This window comes from Anoplopoma fimbria, chromosome 9 (genome assembly GCF_027596085.1).
Source record: "Anoplopoma fimbria isolate UVic2021 breed Golden Eagle Sablefish chromosome 9, Afim_UVic_2022, whole genome shotgun sequence".
Lineage (NCBI taxonomy): Eukaryota > Metazoa > Chordata > Actinopteri > Perciformes > Anoplopomatidae > Anoplopoma > Anoplopoma fimbria.
The window spans coordinates 28,551,937-28,569,549 of NC_072457.1; positions in this window are offsets into that span (position 1 = coordinate 28,551,937).

Here is a 17,613-nt window from a genome sequence, read left to right on the forward strand (position 1 = left end):
CTCTCTAATGAAAGCATAAATTACCAAAAAACACTGCGAAAGAAACCTGGCGGCGCAAGAGGAAAGTTATCATTAGCATTCATTTGCTGGTTTCAAGGCATCCATCAAATAGTTGTTAGGATATTTTAGCGTGGCTGAAAAAATTACTGAAACTGTTTCCAAATAAATATGCCTCTTTTTTTTTAACAGACATACCACAGTAAAAAGACACAAAGAGTCAAACACAGAAGCAGCTGACAGTGAATTTAAACACATTGCTTTCTGAGCAGACTGCTGCTGATTTCAAAACCCACTAAAGGAATTCAGACAGAATAGAAAGAGCATATTGGCTGAACAAAATAGTTTCTCTTACAATAGTTTCATATATCATATCAGCACATCAGAAAAGGCATGTTTTGTGTGCTATTCTTGGACTATTTGTCTGATTTACTTCTTTTTTGGTGTCCATTTAGACTGTAAGTGCAACAATCAAGCGTTTGGCTGTCATGTGTGTTTTTCCTCCGGCTCTGAAATGCCCCCATTTTTCTCATCAATTGCTCTTACAAATGGTGCCATTTGGGCTGCAGCCCCTGGCTTTTCCAATACCAAGTCTGGGGTTTATGGGGGTTGAGGTTCCTTGTATAACCTCCTTCACTTCCACTGACCACAAAGTGAAAAAACCCAGACTGTATACCTGATTATCTTTGAACCACTCTGAGATGGAGGAGCTCCTCAGATTGGAAAAATTTAGAGCGAGATCTCTATCTTTTTTTCTGAAGTTTGAAAAGTAAGATTGAAGAAAAAGCTTTTTCTTGTTGCATGTGGACACAAGTATTTCATCTTGGCTTCAAGACTCAACACTCCCCCAACACAACTGTTGAACGGTTCCTCTCATTGACCCATTTTGCCAAAACCTTCTGCAGAGCACATGCCTATATTTCAGAGGGATTGAGTATTTCCAATATTTTGAGTTGCTCTGAAGTTTACAGGAGTTTAATTTCTCTCTAATATTGTTAATATTTCCTTATAGGGGAATCTCATTTAGGCCTACAATTGCAAGGTGCGTTTTTCAATGAAGCAATGACATCCTGTAAATGTATGGTGGCCGGGTATTTGTGCATTCCTCACTGACGTTTTAACGAGACGCTTGCTATTATGAGTGGAAAGCCACACGCTATCTCTCCGGGTGCCTCAGAAACTACAGGCCAGAAATGAAACAGTGGAATGTTTGGATGAGAATATTCAGGCGAGAGAAGAGGAGACAAACATCCTGTCAAAGACAGAAACAAGTTCAGTTACTTTTGTCTGATTAAACACAAACTCAAATTGTTTAAAAACTGCTGTCTGTCTGAGTGAACTCAGAGGACATTTCTAATATTTGGTTACTGTTTTACCTTCTGTCTGTATTAAACTCTTCAAAGATGGGAGGGAGAGCTCCTTGTGCCAAAAAAAATAGCAAAAAACACAAGATGGAGAAATCCACAAATACTCATAGTTGTCATCCATTCTGGGCAATGCAAAACTCAAAGGTTATCACAGCGGATTTTCTGGATGCCAGCGGCAATTAAATTAAGTACTAACGTCTATCAGTGCTCTTTGATACATTAGTACCATAGAGTTCATCCAGTGATGCAATGCAGATTTCAACATTTTGGTATAAAGGTTGGGTAGATATAATAAGAGGCATTAGCTGCGCCTCCGTTCAATATCGTCCAACAGTTTTAACAATAATGCTCAATAAGGTGCCACAAAGAAAAATCAAAGCAAACAAGACTGAAGACAAGATACAAACTGTAACCAAGCAGTAACTTTGGTGATCGCCTGACTTTTCCTCCAGCGTCACCATGAGGTTTACATATTTGGTTTTGCCTGAAATGTCTTGACCGCTAGAGTATGAAGTGCCATAAAACTTTCAGTTTGTCAACTACTTTGGTTTATTTCCAAATAGCAGCAAAATTATTGATATTCCCATCAGCCTCAGCTGTTCCTTGTGATTAGTGCTAATTAGCATGCCAACATGCTTAACTAAGATTTGTAAGATGCCAAAACATTAGCATGATAGCATTGTCATTGTAAGCATGTTGTAAACATTAGCATTTGGCTCAAAACACCACTGTGCTTTAAGTTAGACTATTGTGAGGAACTTTTAACTGGTTATTGTCACAGATGTGGTGTGGACCCAAAAGCAGTACGACCAGGAGACAGATAAAGTTCTGGAGCTTTATTTAAAGCTGAGCACACAGCAGACAGACAGGCAGGGTCAGACTCACAGTGGGAAACAGGCAGGGGATCAGGCAGACGGAAACCAGAGGAAGCGGAGGATAAACTCGTGGTCGGGGACAGAAGGCTAAGGTGGCTAACCGAGGCAAAGGCAAGGTAGGGGAATCCGGTGGTCGGGGACAGAAGGCTGAGTCGTTGACCGGGGCACAGGCAAGGCAGGGAAGTCCAGACAGGCAGGGTCGGCAACGGGAAATCAGTCCACGGGAAATTGCTGGAAGGTCTGACATAAATGCAACGAACGATCTGGCAGTGAGTGTGTGTGAGACTGGGGTTTAAATACTGCAGGGTGTAGGTGCAGCAGAGTGAGCAGGTGAGAGGGATGGTGCTGATGAGGTGGGTGTGGCAGACAGGTGCACTGCATGAGGCTGATTAGGTGAGTGAGGGAGAGTGTGGTGAGAGAGCGGGGGCGGGGCTGTGAGCTGGAAGTGGAACTGGGAGTGGCCGGAGTGAACTGAGAGAGAGTGACAGGCAGGTGAACAGAGTGAGCCAATTAGGTGAGTGAGACAGAGTGACAGGGAGTATGGAGCTACTGACAGTATGGAGGAAGAACTGTGACAGTTATGAAACAGTCTCAATCTATTCGCTGACCGCTGGTAGCAAACACCGACACCTCGCTGCTGAAGGCCCAGGCAGTATTGCTGGGGACGCTGCAGTGAACTAAAGATGAGGAGAACCAGAACAAGGACTGTGTGGGGCAGACTGTCCAGACTGTCAGACCCTGCTGTAGTAAAATGAGAGGTTTTCTTAAAGGGACTCTGGTGCTCAGAATCACTACTGCATTTGTCCACAGGGACCGTCAAAAACCAAACATAAAAAGTCCCTCGTAGATTTAAGTATAGCCTCTCAAGCTGCTAATGTGACTTAAGACATTTACTGAAATCTGTTTACTGTCCAACAGATCACGTGCATAGACGGACCAAACCGCAGTGGGCTATGTCAACGCGATGTCTGCTCTAGAGGACAACAGTCCCTCTCTGTTATTAATCCTTCACTATGTTGGGTCTACTGCATGACCTTGAAGATTTGCAAACCAATGACAGTAACTGAAAAAAAGACTCTGTTGTGTTCAGTGAAACATGAAGGCTATGTGTGTGTGTGTGTGTGTGTGTGTGTGTGTGTGTGTGTGTGTGTGTGTGTGTGTGTGTGTGTGTGTGTGTGTGTGTGTGTGTGTGTGTGTGTGTGTGTGTGTGGTTGTTGTTGTCTTTCTGAAACGCTCCAATGCAAGATTATGAGTTCCCCTCTTCATCCTTGTTTCTTTCACCACATCAATAGTTTTGCCAGTAAAGTAAAACAGGGCAGCAACGACAAAGACTTAACACAAGGCATCAGCAGTATCTTCCTCCAGAGCCCAGCAACTGGAGACTAGCAAAGCCAAAGCGATTAGGCTGTTTTGTAACAATTTATGATCTGTGTCAGGGTTTAATTGTTGGGGTTTAGGGAGTTGGAGGGAGAGGAACACTTAGAACAAAGTGTTGTCATGAAATGTACAAAGTCAAAAGGGAAAGAAAAGCACTGCAGCGATTGGGAAGCCAGACTCTGTGGTTATCCATGTTTAAGCGTGCACCGACTCTACTGCTTGGCTTGCTTCAGGCATTCGTCTTCTCATGCTAATTTTTTTCCATTCACTTTTCCTGTCATGAACCATCGTCTAAAATGTCCTCAAACACCACTTATTCCCACAACAGCTCCATTTTCAATAAATCAGAAAAAAAAGCTTTGTGCTACTAAATTACTGGAGATAATTAAACGCTTCATTTCACAACTTTGAAATCAAACACCAGCCTTTAAAAAAACTCATGACCAGTGATACTTTATGCACAGAACAGTCTGAGCTCTGTGGATTTTCATTTTGGTAAAATGTTCATGCAGTATATTCTCCAAGATCACAAGCAGAACAGCCTGACCTTTTTGTAAAAGACAGAAAAGATGTTAATATATTTCCTTTTACAGTTAACCTTCATGATATAATTCAGAAGCTTGAACATCTGCAGGTGCCAGGAAATACATCCACTACATCTCCTGACAGTTATGGGAAGTCAAATTCTCCAGACTTCATTCCTTGTCTTTGCAAATAGTAAAACCATAACATTTCTGTGGCTTTTTTTTCTCATAAATCTTTTTTTTTTATAGTGAAAACCAGTGACAGTTTTCCAAATCAGTGTTTAATGGTCTACATCAGATCACCGCCTCGGCCAAACTAAACCTGTGTTTAATTTAAATCTGAATAAATCTATAAGCAGGCTCTAGCTGGGTTGGCTGATGTGCTTGAGGCATGTTTAAATTGGATGGTTATTTGCCTTGACATAGAATGCATGAATAGCAATGAAAAACATAAATCCTATGTTGAGGGACATTTTTTTTGTGCAACTCAACAAATGAGACTTCCACATTTAGATTCCAGGACCTTTAAATCAAAGAAGAAAAACAGCCACATTCAATGCACTTTGGCAGATAAATAAACAGAAGCTTTGAAGGGAGACTCAACATACCGGAGTGCGGGGAACAATCTGATTGCTGACAGCGCCTACCACCATACCGCATGGGTCATGCGCTTTGTTGCTTTGCTGCGGTAGTAAAAGTGAAGGGCCGGCCTCTGTGCAGTGATTAATGAGAGGTGCTGTCAGTGTGAATACAAGAGGGGCAGTGGTAATTAAAGTGGGTCTGCAGCACAGCAAGATTTAAGAACCACAGCCTGCTAATCAAGTCAGTAGAGACGCTATTAATAGTAGATGGTGACACAAGCACCCAACCACCTACAGTATCAACGCCCCCACACACAAACAAACAATTACTCCGTCAGGCACTTCATTTAACCTCCGACCTGCAACCGGTGCTTCAAATGAGCCCAGAAATAATGTGTTAATCTGTTACTTCTTAAATTCCATTCAATGCTATTTGTAAGGGCTTTTTTTACATAGTGTTGTGTTTATGGAAATTGCAAAGAGAATGCTGTGAGTCTAATTGAGTGTGGATGAAATCACTGCTCTTTTCTGGAGTTTATTATCCAGGTGATCATAGTAATGTGATGTAGTTCTCAGATTTGTGTATTTTTTCTCTCTTAAAATGTCAAAGGAATAGTTGGACATTTTTGGAAATATACTTATTCACTTTCTTGCTGAGAGTAAGATGAGAAGATTAATACCGCTCTTATATTAATGCAGTAAACTTGAGGCTACAGCTAGCAAACTGTTAGCTTAGCATAAAGACTGGAAACAGAAGGAAACAGCTAGCCTGCCATCTCAAAGGCAACAAAATTCGCTTTCCGCCTCTAAAGCTCATTAATTAACACGTAATATCCCATCAGGCTGTTCTCATACAGCGTTTATTGTTTTACCTACGAAAATTAATGTGCTGAAATTTGTAGATATCTCACAAAATCAATTGGCATGTAATCTTGAACCAGGACGTATAAAGACCGAAAAAACCCACACTGGGCAGGGGTTATGGGTCGAGCAAAAGATCTTCTTTAGTCGATGTGAAACGAAAAGTCAATGTTGATTTATGTGTAACGTCACTGCCATACTTAAGCCACTTCTGTACTTATTTGAACCCAAACCACAATCTTTTCCTAACCAATAAGCTTTATTGCCTTGACCTAAGTAAGTTGTTCCCTTTGAAGACTTATTTTGAAAATACTGAATGCATGTAACAAGCGAAAATTTACAAATGTTGCCAGACTTTTGTAAGACAACGCACGAAAATGAGGAGTAACATTTATCGTAAAATATCACACAAACTATTGTATGAAGATATGTTGATCCTGTTTGTTTAGTTTTTGCAAAAAACAAATAAAGTGAATAAAGTGTACTTCTAAAAGTGTAGAACAAGTCCGTTAAATGTCAGATTGTTTTTTTCATAAGCAATTTGCTGTTATTGACCACAGACAGATTTTCATGTTATTTATCAATTGCGGGCTCAAATGTAGCAGAATAACCAGCGAGAGAAGCTTAGAGGATAGAAAAACTATTCAATGAAGACAAACTGAACAAGTCTGAAAGCTGATCCACAGGGCCATATGGTAGTGAGCCATGGAAGGAAACTAAAGAAGGCCCATTAGTCTCTGTTTCCTTTTTCTTCTGACTTAAAAAAGTGAAAAACATTTAATTCCCATCAACCTTGCAACAAGATGCTGAATAGCATTCAACAGCGTACAAACAGATGTTCTTCCCAGTCTGGCCAACTGGCATATCTTTCGACCAGACTGATACAGAAATATATTTTCTACTTTAATTTGGAGCAATACTGTGGCCATGTACACCAGTATTATTTGTAAGTATTAATTTATGTGTAAGCTTATTTGGTCATCTTTATGTTGTCTTATTTGGGCATCAAATAGAGTTGTATGCTCCTCTCTTTAAGCATTTACCAACATCCTTTAATACAACTCTTTAAAACACTTTAGATTGATTTTAATGACAGATCACTGCTCATGCATCATCTGTCATGAAAGTGAGAGAAACATTCAAATGGTTATTGATCAGGTAGCAATTAAATTCGAAGACTAAGGGAGCATAGGTCACCATTAAATGTATTACATGTCACTGCTTTAAAACCAGATGCTCCGCAAACAAAGAGATTAACAGTACCAACAATAATAGGGGCGGTTATAGCTGTGGGCCGGCTGTTTTTTTTGAAGCCGTTCATCTCCTCAGTCCATCTCCCTCCCTCCATTTCATCTCCGTTTCATCATCAGTCTGTTGTGATGAAATGTAAGTGGTGGTCCTCTGCGGCCTGAGGGCTGAAATCAATGGCATTCATCAGGACTCAAATCATAGAACAACATGTCCTTTGCCACATAAAGTAATCTAAATGAAATCTTAAAAATGTTTTTCATATTCATTGATTAATGGACCAGGAAGTTTCCTGATTGGGAAACAGTCTGCTTAAATATAAGAAGCTTGCTTCCCGTTACTTTCCCTGCCTTTGTCTGCAGTCTGAACGGTGATGCAGAGAAAAGTGAACAGCAGTGTGAGAATGATTCAGTGCAGGCCGCCGCACACAGCTGTGACGCTACGGGAGACAGTGTAGGCGGACGGCCAGATAACTCTCTCTCTCTCTCTCAACCTTAAAGCTTTTGCTGCGTTCCTCACATCAAACTCAGCAAATAGCTCTCCACAAGGTACATGGTGTTCTGTGGTCACAGCAACAGTAACATGCCAGCTCACTGATTTTGGTTACAAAGCTGATACCAATCATGTGATGTTATACCTCGAGGCTGGCTTTCTCTACGCTGATAGTTTGTCAGAGGGGCTCCAGACTCTAATGACTCTAATGACTCTGATAAATGTCAAAGTTGACCCTGTAAATTGTGGCATATCTAATTTGTGAAAGTAGATCATCAGTTAAATCAACCCTAAAAAGTGAGACATTTTTCCTTAATAGCATTTATTTGGAATAAATATTTAATCAATATAATGAATAAATACTAAAGTATATGGAGCCATATTTATATTGATACGACAGTTATATTTTAAATCATTCATAATCTGTTTATATACAGTACCAGTCAAAAGTTTGGACACACCTTCTCATTCAACTACTTTGAAGAATCTAAAATATAAAACATATTCTGGTTTGTTGAGCATTTGTTTGTTTACCACATAATTCCATATGTGTTCCTTCATAGTTTGGATGTCTTCAATATTAATCTACAATGTAGAAAAAAATAACTGGTTTTGACTGGTACTGTATAATTATAGATACTTCAAAGGAGGGGTTGCAAATAAATAAACAGATAAAAAATTCATTTTTCTGCTTTAAACTACATAATAGTGTGTTTTAAACGATGTCAAGGTCCCTGATATTCTGGGGTTTCGGGAAAGATTGCTTTCTAAATAATCCGGCCAGAGTACAACATTCCCAGAAAACAGATCTTCCTGACTCACCTGGAGGTGGTGGTACAGTTAATCTTAAACATCTGGAGTGTTGATGCAGGGCATTAAATCATAAAGTGAATCAACACCAAACTCAGGCTGGGAATTTGTACAAAAAGTAATGCGAATATACCATTTTACTTAGTTTAGATTCAAGTCTCCCCAACACTGCCGGCACCCTGAGGATCCTGTTTTCCCTGAAACACAAACAGCTGTTTCCACATCATCTCCAAAGTCTGGGCTCAAACTGATGTGATGGTGTCTCAGGTTCACTGTCAAGAAAATGTGATGAAGATAAATATGGTCTGACGTGAGGAACGCAGCTGAACAGCAAAACATGTATTTCCAGAAACTGAATACTTTTAACATCACTCTCATTTACTTAACTGGTTAGTCATCAATAATAAGATACAGATACAGGGCATTTTATGATTAATGACATTTTCATTTGATCTCTTGTTTGTGGTCTGCTTTCAGTTCTTTGGTCTCATTTAGCTCATATGATACGCCTTTAACTGAGATATCCATTACACATAGTACAATGTGATTAGACTCACATATTCTTATTTTTTCTTATTATTTATTGCTTTAAGTGGTGTTATATCTATTTTAATGAAGAGCCATTAAGACGATATGAAGATTCATTGTCTGTCTGAGCACAGTTTGGGGAAAAAAGAAATAAAAGTTTTGGGGATGTTTTTATTTGTGTTTTATAATAGTGTGTTTCAATATTTAGGTTCTAGTTTAATAGGAACATATGTCGCAGTGAGACAAATGAAGATCTGTATGAAAATGGGGTTTTATTAGCCAACAGGAGACACTTTAGCAGATGATAAACAATGTGGTTGTCGTTTCTATAAAAGGTTTTACAGCAGGAACATTATGTCATGGAGGGAATTCGGAATGATGAGACATAATACTAATATTTAACCTGTAAATAGATCTAGCGGTCATAAAAACTGTTGACTCTAAATACCAATAAACAAACATCTCATTGTTTTCACATAATCCTCTTTATAATCCTCGGTTCTTTCTGTAATTGATCGTAGATCATTTGTTCATGCCTTTATCTGAAGAAGACAATGATGTCAATTTTCTGCAGTGTGTAATGTTCACCAGTTCTGTGTAGGTGGACTGAAGCAGTTCTGCCAAATTATTACAATACCTATTGTAAATATTTGAGGGCTGGAACTTGAAGGGAATCATGGAGGAGGTTAATATGAAGTGTGTGCCATCAAGTGCATGAGTGTGCATCTGTGAGGGAGATAACGAGGAGTACTGCAGAGAAAGGGAGATCCATTGCAACTTTTGAAGTATGACTTGTCTTTGTGAACTCTATTTTGTTATTTCCACATAATCCATTGGAAACTCAGAGCAGCAAACTCAACTCAGCGACTCAGTGAAATATCAGTGAAAGGGTACTTCTGGGGGCATTGCAGTTCCCCACAACCACTGGTTGTAGACTATGCATGTCTGTATCACCATTAAGTTACAGGATTTCGGTGGCCCTGGCATCCTTACACACTAAACTTAAACCACATGTTTGGCACAAGAGGCTGCACCACAACCAGACTCTGAGCCAGTCAAGGCAAAGTGTATTCAAGGGTAGTACAACACACATTTTATGTGGTTAAACTAAGCTTAAAGGGTAACTTCTGTGTTTTTCACCCATGGTTTTGTGTCTAGATGACTTATAGAGACAGCAATTCGAGAATGCTGTAGACGACAGCTGCTTAGCCTGTAATCCTGTCGGGGCAAGCTTGCCACGCCGTCTACGTCCACTACAGTGCTTTGCCACTGACAGGCTGTGATTGTTATCATAAGTCTGACAACATTATGGAAAGAATCTCACTCTGGGAGAAGTCCTGTTCTGAAATCTTGTGAGGTTACATGTTGACGGAAGACAGCTTTGGAAGTGCTAGCTGTCCGAGTTTGTTCTTAAGTACAAAAAGCGTAGCTTAGTGTTATCTAAAATATTTTCAATGTCATGGTTGAACTTTTAGATAATTTCGACAAAGTGGATTGAATTCGATGGCCGGTCGTAGCCTTTTAGTGTATTGATAATCAGAATTCACAACAAGTCTTCTCCTTGAGCGTGACTTGGACACTAACAAACAGACCAGATCGAGTCAATCTATCAAGTAAATAAAAATGTTTTATTCCAAGGTAGCATCATTTTCATAATGTTGACATATATTATACCAATCTATACATATCTACTTCCATGGATCAAGATAAATACAGTTAATGAGCAGAAGATAGGATTTTCAAACACACATAGATCAGATGGTTGTTAAAAGCTCACAAAGTGACCCACACTTTTAAACATCTGGAATAAATGTTACTTTTACAAGATCTGGGCAACATTTGAGATTTTTCACATTTCACACATACTGTGAGCAGGATTCAGTCGTAAATACACATTAAAATGGATAGTAGTCTGAACACAGACAGAAAAGACTTCACTTTAAAAAGTCAAAAAATGAACTTCACAAACCTGAAGACAAATGATGCCTCAGATGACGAGTGTCTCTCCTCCAGAGGTTGGCCTCCATTCGTACCTTCAGTGTGCATGTGGTCAGATGGCCCTCGGCGCTGTGACGTATCTTTAGTTATAGATTTATTTTATGAATGGTCTTTTTGGATCTCACTACACCAGTCCAATTACTCATTCCCTTCTTCCATTCATATTTCAGGCAAAATGCTATCTTTATTCTATAACCCTGTCTGTTGCTCCACTTACACATTCATTTTAAAATGATATCCATGTGTATCTTCCACCTTTTTTGGGAAAGGATTATAATGTGGTAAATTATAAGGGTATTCAATCGTAAATACTGGTAGATTGCAATGGAATTGTTGAAGTTTGAGATTATACTACCATATTTTGACTCATGATATTTTCAGGTTATTGCATGACAATTAAATTGTTCCTCCCAACAAATGTATATTGTAGATTAAATGTAGCTAAGTAATCCATAAAACCTTTAAAACATAGAAGCAAACCAAACAGTTAATGAGACAAAACATTACAACTAAATAAATAAAATCAGGACAAAACTAGAAAACTTAATTTAAAGCAATAAGTTGCACTTGCAAAAGAACGAATACAAAGGAAAAGGTCTTTACCACTGACTCAGATGTTGTAGTCGAAACCAGATACTGCCAGTGACTGCCAGATTATGGTAATAAATAGCCCTGTTATCATCTCCCTATTGAATTAGCATGTGTAATGAATCTGGCATGCTGAAATATATTCATGCTGGGGCCAAATCTTTTTTGGGAAGGAAAATATTTATCTAAATTAAATTATTTGGGCTCATCTTTTCTCCACATGCAGACACTTTCAACGCATTTAACAAAAGCGGAAAAGTATCACGACCAATATAAAAAAGGAGACAGAATTGAGAATCTGTCTATTAATTACTTTATTAATAAGATTAATACTAGTTATTCTGTGTGGCTATAATGATCCTTTGAGCATCAAGGTCTTCCTGGAGTTGCTCAGCACATGATCAGTCTCACAGTGACAGCTCTGTTTCAAACAAAAACCTTACTAGTAAAAGCAAGTGAATATTTATGGTGCGATGTTTAATAGTTCCTGTGGGCCAACTGTCACTCTCCAATTCTCTGTGATGTTCAAGCCAGTCCGAAGTAGATCAAGCACTAGTTTGTACTCCATTTAAGATAAAATAAGATAATCCTTTATTAGTCCCGCAGCGGGGACACAGGTGAGCCAGTGTTAATTGAACAATGCGTTGGCATAGAAAGTGATTAATTTGGGTTTAAATGCCATTAAATGCTGCTGGATTGAGTATATGGATGAAGTTTTATTGGAGGTCAGTGCAATCGAGGACATCGAGAAATAGAGCGGTGAAATCTCTCATCCAAACTGCATTAGGCCCATTGAAAGTAGATTATTTTAATTCTAATTTAACAACAAATGGCTTTTATATGTTTATGGTTGCTCTTAGGACTGTGTCAGAATAAACACCAAACAAACCCCAGATATAATTCTCAAGAACTGGAACTGAAGAGTGACTATGACATTCAGCAGACTTTTGAACTCAGCTGTTTAATATACATCTGTACACCATTACAGCACTTTCCTGTCAGACAGGAAATTTCCCTTTGAACTCAGGTCCATCTTTGTGCTCTGGTGTTCAGTTTTGGATTAATGCAATGTGAACAAAAAGAGCACGTATTGAAGTGCAAAGCGATCACCCTCCGAGTGTGCAGCCAACCATTATGAAGTGGCCTGTACAGCTAATGTTGGCTATTTCTGTATGTTCTTGTGCCTGGCTAGTTTTATTAAAAAATCTGGAATCTAAATGAAGCTAGTAGGGATGAATGAACCAACTGTTTGGACTTTACAGCTTTAACAAATCAGGAAATGGAGGTAGTTTCTGGCCCAAATTTACTGGATATCCACACTATTGCAACAGCCATTGAAAACCCATTAGATATTTATATGATGAGTCTATCACATGCAAAACCCCTACTGATATACAGTAATTGTCACTTATTTCCCAAGTTATGTGACTGTGTTGACATCCTTTGAGGCTGAGCTCGAACTTAAAGACAAAAACAGATGTGTCCTTGAGAATGCCATCCTCATTATGCATTCACGAATCCCCTTCCCCAAACAGTGATTGCCCAATGCTAACTTAGAAACAGTAAACAGTAATGACAGACCTGTCAAGCTTTGCATTTCTCCACATGTGGGAATGGCGCCTAGAGAGCTGTAGTAAGAGCATAATCTGAATTCAAAGAGTTTGGAGGGAAGTAGTGGATTAAACATGTTTATCATGTCTAATATGAGCATAAAGCATGCCAAGCTAACGAGCTGACTACCACTACTAATTAAAGAGTACATAACAAATAACTATAATAATTTCTTTGGTAAAAACTATGTACAGGTGTGCATATGAAAAATAAACACGTTCACAACTAACACATCAAATTTGTAGTATCAAATCCTTCCTGTTTGGAAGCCAATCCTGGAAGAGTTTAGAGAATAACGTTAGCAGCTTTGTCCTCAGCCTTGTGGCATGATATCATGTATCACTTAGTTCATATATTCAACATATTTTTACAAGTTACTTATTTGAAAAATAAGTCACTTTAAAACAGCCAGACACTGTAAATTAACATTAGCTTATTTAGCTAGCTAGCTCTTATATTAACCAGGCCAAGTTTGTCTACCTCTGTTTAAAAGTAAGGAGCCATTGTTGAAAACATGACTGGATTTTGATTATATAAAATCTTCCACTGTTTTCATTGTAAACTGCACGCCTTGCTTGACAACAGAAACAAGGTTTACCGAACGGTCAAGACCGTTCAGCTAACATGAAAGTGTGCAACAGGTGCACTATGGATTCATTTACAGTGTTTTTTATCTCTTAGTTCTGTCTTACTGGGAATTTTCAGACCTTTGTTATCACAGCAAGAATATTTCACACCAGATGCAGCAGCTCTGCATTTCTCAACCCCACTGAAGGCTTCACCCTGGACCTCGGCTCTCCATGGGCTTCTGAAATACTTAAACCTATGAATCAAAGATCCCAGTGGAGCAATGGGAAAGAAACTACACGGACAATCCAATGGGTGTGAAGCTGAAAACCTGGTAGTTTCAAGGATGTCAGTAAAGAACATTCATTTTGACGGTTCGTGCAACATATTGGCTGCACTCTTCTCTGTTGAAACAATCCACATGAGATCTGCAGAATCGCAAACAGATCATGTTTTCTCTTTTTCTGTGGATTCTTGCTTGAATTAGGTTGGGTGGGATTGTTTTTGTAAGTCGTTACACATTCATATTTACAGCACTTGCACTTTGGGAGTTGCAGCATATCCTGAAGTAGCTGTTGTGTGAATTTATGGGAACTTTCACAGGCAAAAACATTGTCTGTATGCAGGTCAGAAATGGGGAGGTTATACTTTCTAGCCCGAGGACATGATATTAAAAAAATGTGTTGACTGACCTCTGTGAACTGCGAGGACACTGTATTACTGGACCGGTGTCACCCAGTCTCAGAGGGAGGGCTGGGGTCGACTGGCTGACATCCATGACGTCTATAAACAGCTCCTGAGAGATTTGAAGAGTAGCAGTGGCTGTGTGCAACAGCGGTGACACTGTCAGAAAATTAGACTAATTGACCTCTTAGCGTTTGTTTGTGAACGCAGTTAGTCCCGCCTTGAATCTGGTCAGATTGATCCGTTTCTCGCCAGCCATAACTTACATTCCACCAACAGGTCTGCCGATTTAGAGCTAACGTCAGGGAGTAAACAAGATTCATCATGAAAAGGTCATTAGTGTCTGTCTGCAACCTCACAGGGATTCCAAAACCATCTATCTTGCAGTTGGTGGCAGAGATGAGATGACTAACCGTGTCCCTGGTTGATTTCTACTTACATGTGGATTATCAATGGTGCACAAGTGGAATGTTTATTAATGTAATGATCGGTACGGGTAATTAAGCAGTTAATGGAAAAACTGAATCAAATTTAAACCTTATTCTTGTGCATAGGTTTCACATAAGGGTGTTTAAAAATGTTTTCCACTTGAACATGCTTTGATTGTTTAAGGCTCTCCTTGAGCTCGATGTCCACAGAGAGCAGCCATTGAACACGGTGAGACAATTCTAAGACAAGAGTGAACAATCTGTTACCAAACAACGTGAGCCAAACGCTGTTCAGGAGCCAAACCGCTCGTTCCTCGGCGGGATCAAGACGAGGCGGGCGCCATGATAGCCTGCGCTCACTGCTGAACAAGGCATCAGTGTAAACATCACAGAAACAAAATCATACAGCCAGCTTTTAGAGATTTTGGTCGCTCCCCAATATTTTTAAGTTCCATATTTGGAGCTTGTGCTGTCCTGCTGAGCATCACAGCTCCATGGAGGATTCATGTGTTTATGTGACACATTGAGCAGTGAGTGTTATTTACAAACTCCAAATGTACACTTTCACTGCTCTGTACAGCAAATGATGTGAGACTTACAAATATGGTTGTTATTATTCAGGGAAGTACGGTTAAGGCTGAGTTTTACATAAAATGACTTTTATCTGATCTTTCATAAACAGGGCTCTTGGTGTAGAAGGCGTGTCTGGAATATGGGATTGCTGTAACACTGCGCTGATGTTATTTTGAGTCTGCTATGCTTGTAAATAAATGAGGAGTTGTATTTGGAATAATTATGAGATATAATAAGGTGTTTATTTTCAGACCTCAAAATGGCGCGCATGTGTTACTGTGTTCACTCAGTGTTTATCGACTGCGTCTGGACTTCTTGACTGTCTGAATGTCCTTCTGCTGACTCCCTCTCTGATGAACCATACTGAGGTGTCGCTGAGTGCAAGAGACACAACTATCATGGTTTAAATAGTCACAGCACCCAGCTGTACTGTACTGTATACATTTACTGGATTTGACTTGCATTACTTGGTTGAGTCAGTCTGTACAGTACACTTGTTCTGTTGTAAAAATAAACAAAAAAAGGCTCAGTTTGTATCAGTTACTGGCAATGACTTCACGGTGCTGCACAGCCCTGATCATTTTAATCTACAGGGTATAAATAGCAGGACATCATCTTCTATGTCAACCCAAATTTAGACTCATGAGCAAGCCCGGCTCAGGATGGGAGAACATGTGGAAAAACAAATCTGCAGCATTTACATGAATTGCTGTCATGATTTTTATTTGACCGTAGCTAGTCTGCTTTCAACAGACTAGGGAACCACTTTCTTGCGTAATAAGACACTCACTTTACACACTTCGGTTTCAGCTGCTAACACTGCTATCTGCAGACACTTTATCCACCCGCCAATGTCATTATCTCATTTTCTTATGTAATATATTATTTCAACATCCATGTCGTTTTACTTTATTTGTGACTATTTTTGCCATAATGCTCTATATAGTTACTCCGCAGTTTAGTTATTTATGTCGTTTGTTATGCTTTATTTGTATATAGTAAATGGTCAATATATAGTATTTCAGTGTTTAAATTTAACTTATCTGTTCTTGGACTTCTGCTGCTGTGACCCTGTATTTTCCTGTGTGAGATCAATACATTTTATATCTAATCTAAGATTAAGAGAGCCTAGTTGCACACTCATGGACCACCCACACAGGTGTTTTCACTTCTACGTCTTATTGGACCTGTTAACGCGACCGTGTGGGCGTGTACAAAACATGTTTGATTGACACTTATTAGTATTAGTTTCAGCTCTGCTCGCTGTCACACATGTGTTTCTGGGGCACTAATAACTATGTGCCAACATTAATGTTATTAGAAACATCTGTGCTTCTCATTTCCTACTATGACAAGTCAAAATGTCAACCTTTCTTACTTCTCAAAACATTCTGTTGGAGGTCCTCAAGCTTTAAAAGCTCAAAAAGACTCTTCTTAATTCCCAATAGCTTGTTAACATTATTTTTGACTGTTTTAGAAGTCTGCTACAAAAATGTTTTGCTTCTGGTTGTGGTTTCAAGACCCTGGTGCTGACTGTACCTATCTCCCCAAATTAGTTTATTTGAATTTCTCTTATTCAAGTTTTAATTGGTCAAACAAGGTATGACCAGTCTAGATTTAAAATGACCACAAACACAAGTAACATAGTACTAAACATTTCTTCATCTGTGAGGCACACATATTTGTTCATGCAAAGCTAAATGTCACGTATAAAATATGGAATATTTACTTTTATGGAGTATTAAATATGCTTTATAGTCATTTGTGTATTTTTTCGCCTTCTTCAATTGTGCCATCACAGTTACCACCTCACTATTTTTCTGAATATTGGGTTTTTAAGGTCACGATAAGACTTGCTGAATAGACCCAGTGAGTGAAATATATCCTCTTTGCATGGCTTACACCTTAATGCTCACTGTTTCCCACATTCCAGGAGCCACACTGGTTTGGAGCTGGCTTTGTTTGGCCGAGGCGCTCCTCTATAATGAGCAGAGCTACAGTGTCGGCCCGTCTCCTGTCACAGTATCTTACAGAGTTAAACATGGTTCATGAAAGGTTATACAATGTTATGAGGGGAGGACAAGCTGTTCATTTAACTACTTGTAGTGGGTGTAAATCCAGGGACTTTGATATTTTGCTTTGAATATCAAATCTCTCAGCTCATTCATCTGAAATGTAGTATTCTCCCTGGGCCCGTTCACACTGTATATGTGGTTAATGTAGAGGGGTGCTGCAAGGGGAGGAAAACCACGAATACATCAGGAGTGAGGGTTGGACAGAGTGCCTGGAAAATGTCAGGGATTATACAGAAGATATTTATTGTTTCAAAGCTACTGAGACCTATTGTGAGTTTCTGGCAGCACATCTGTTTATATGGTCAACTTGGACATTTACTTACAACAGTGACAACTGGGGTTGTACTAATATGTCTTATCTTTTTTTAATATAAGTGGTTTCAGGTGATACTGGGTTGTTGCTGATTTCCCATTATCCTATGGTATTTT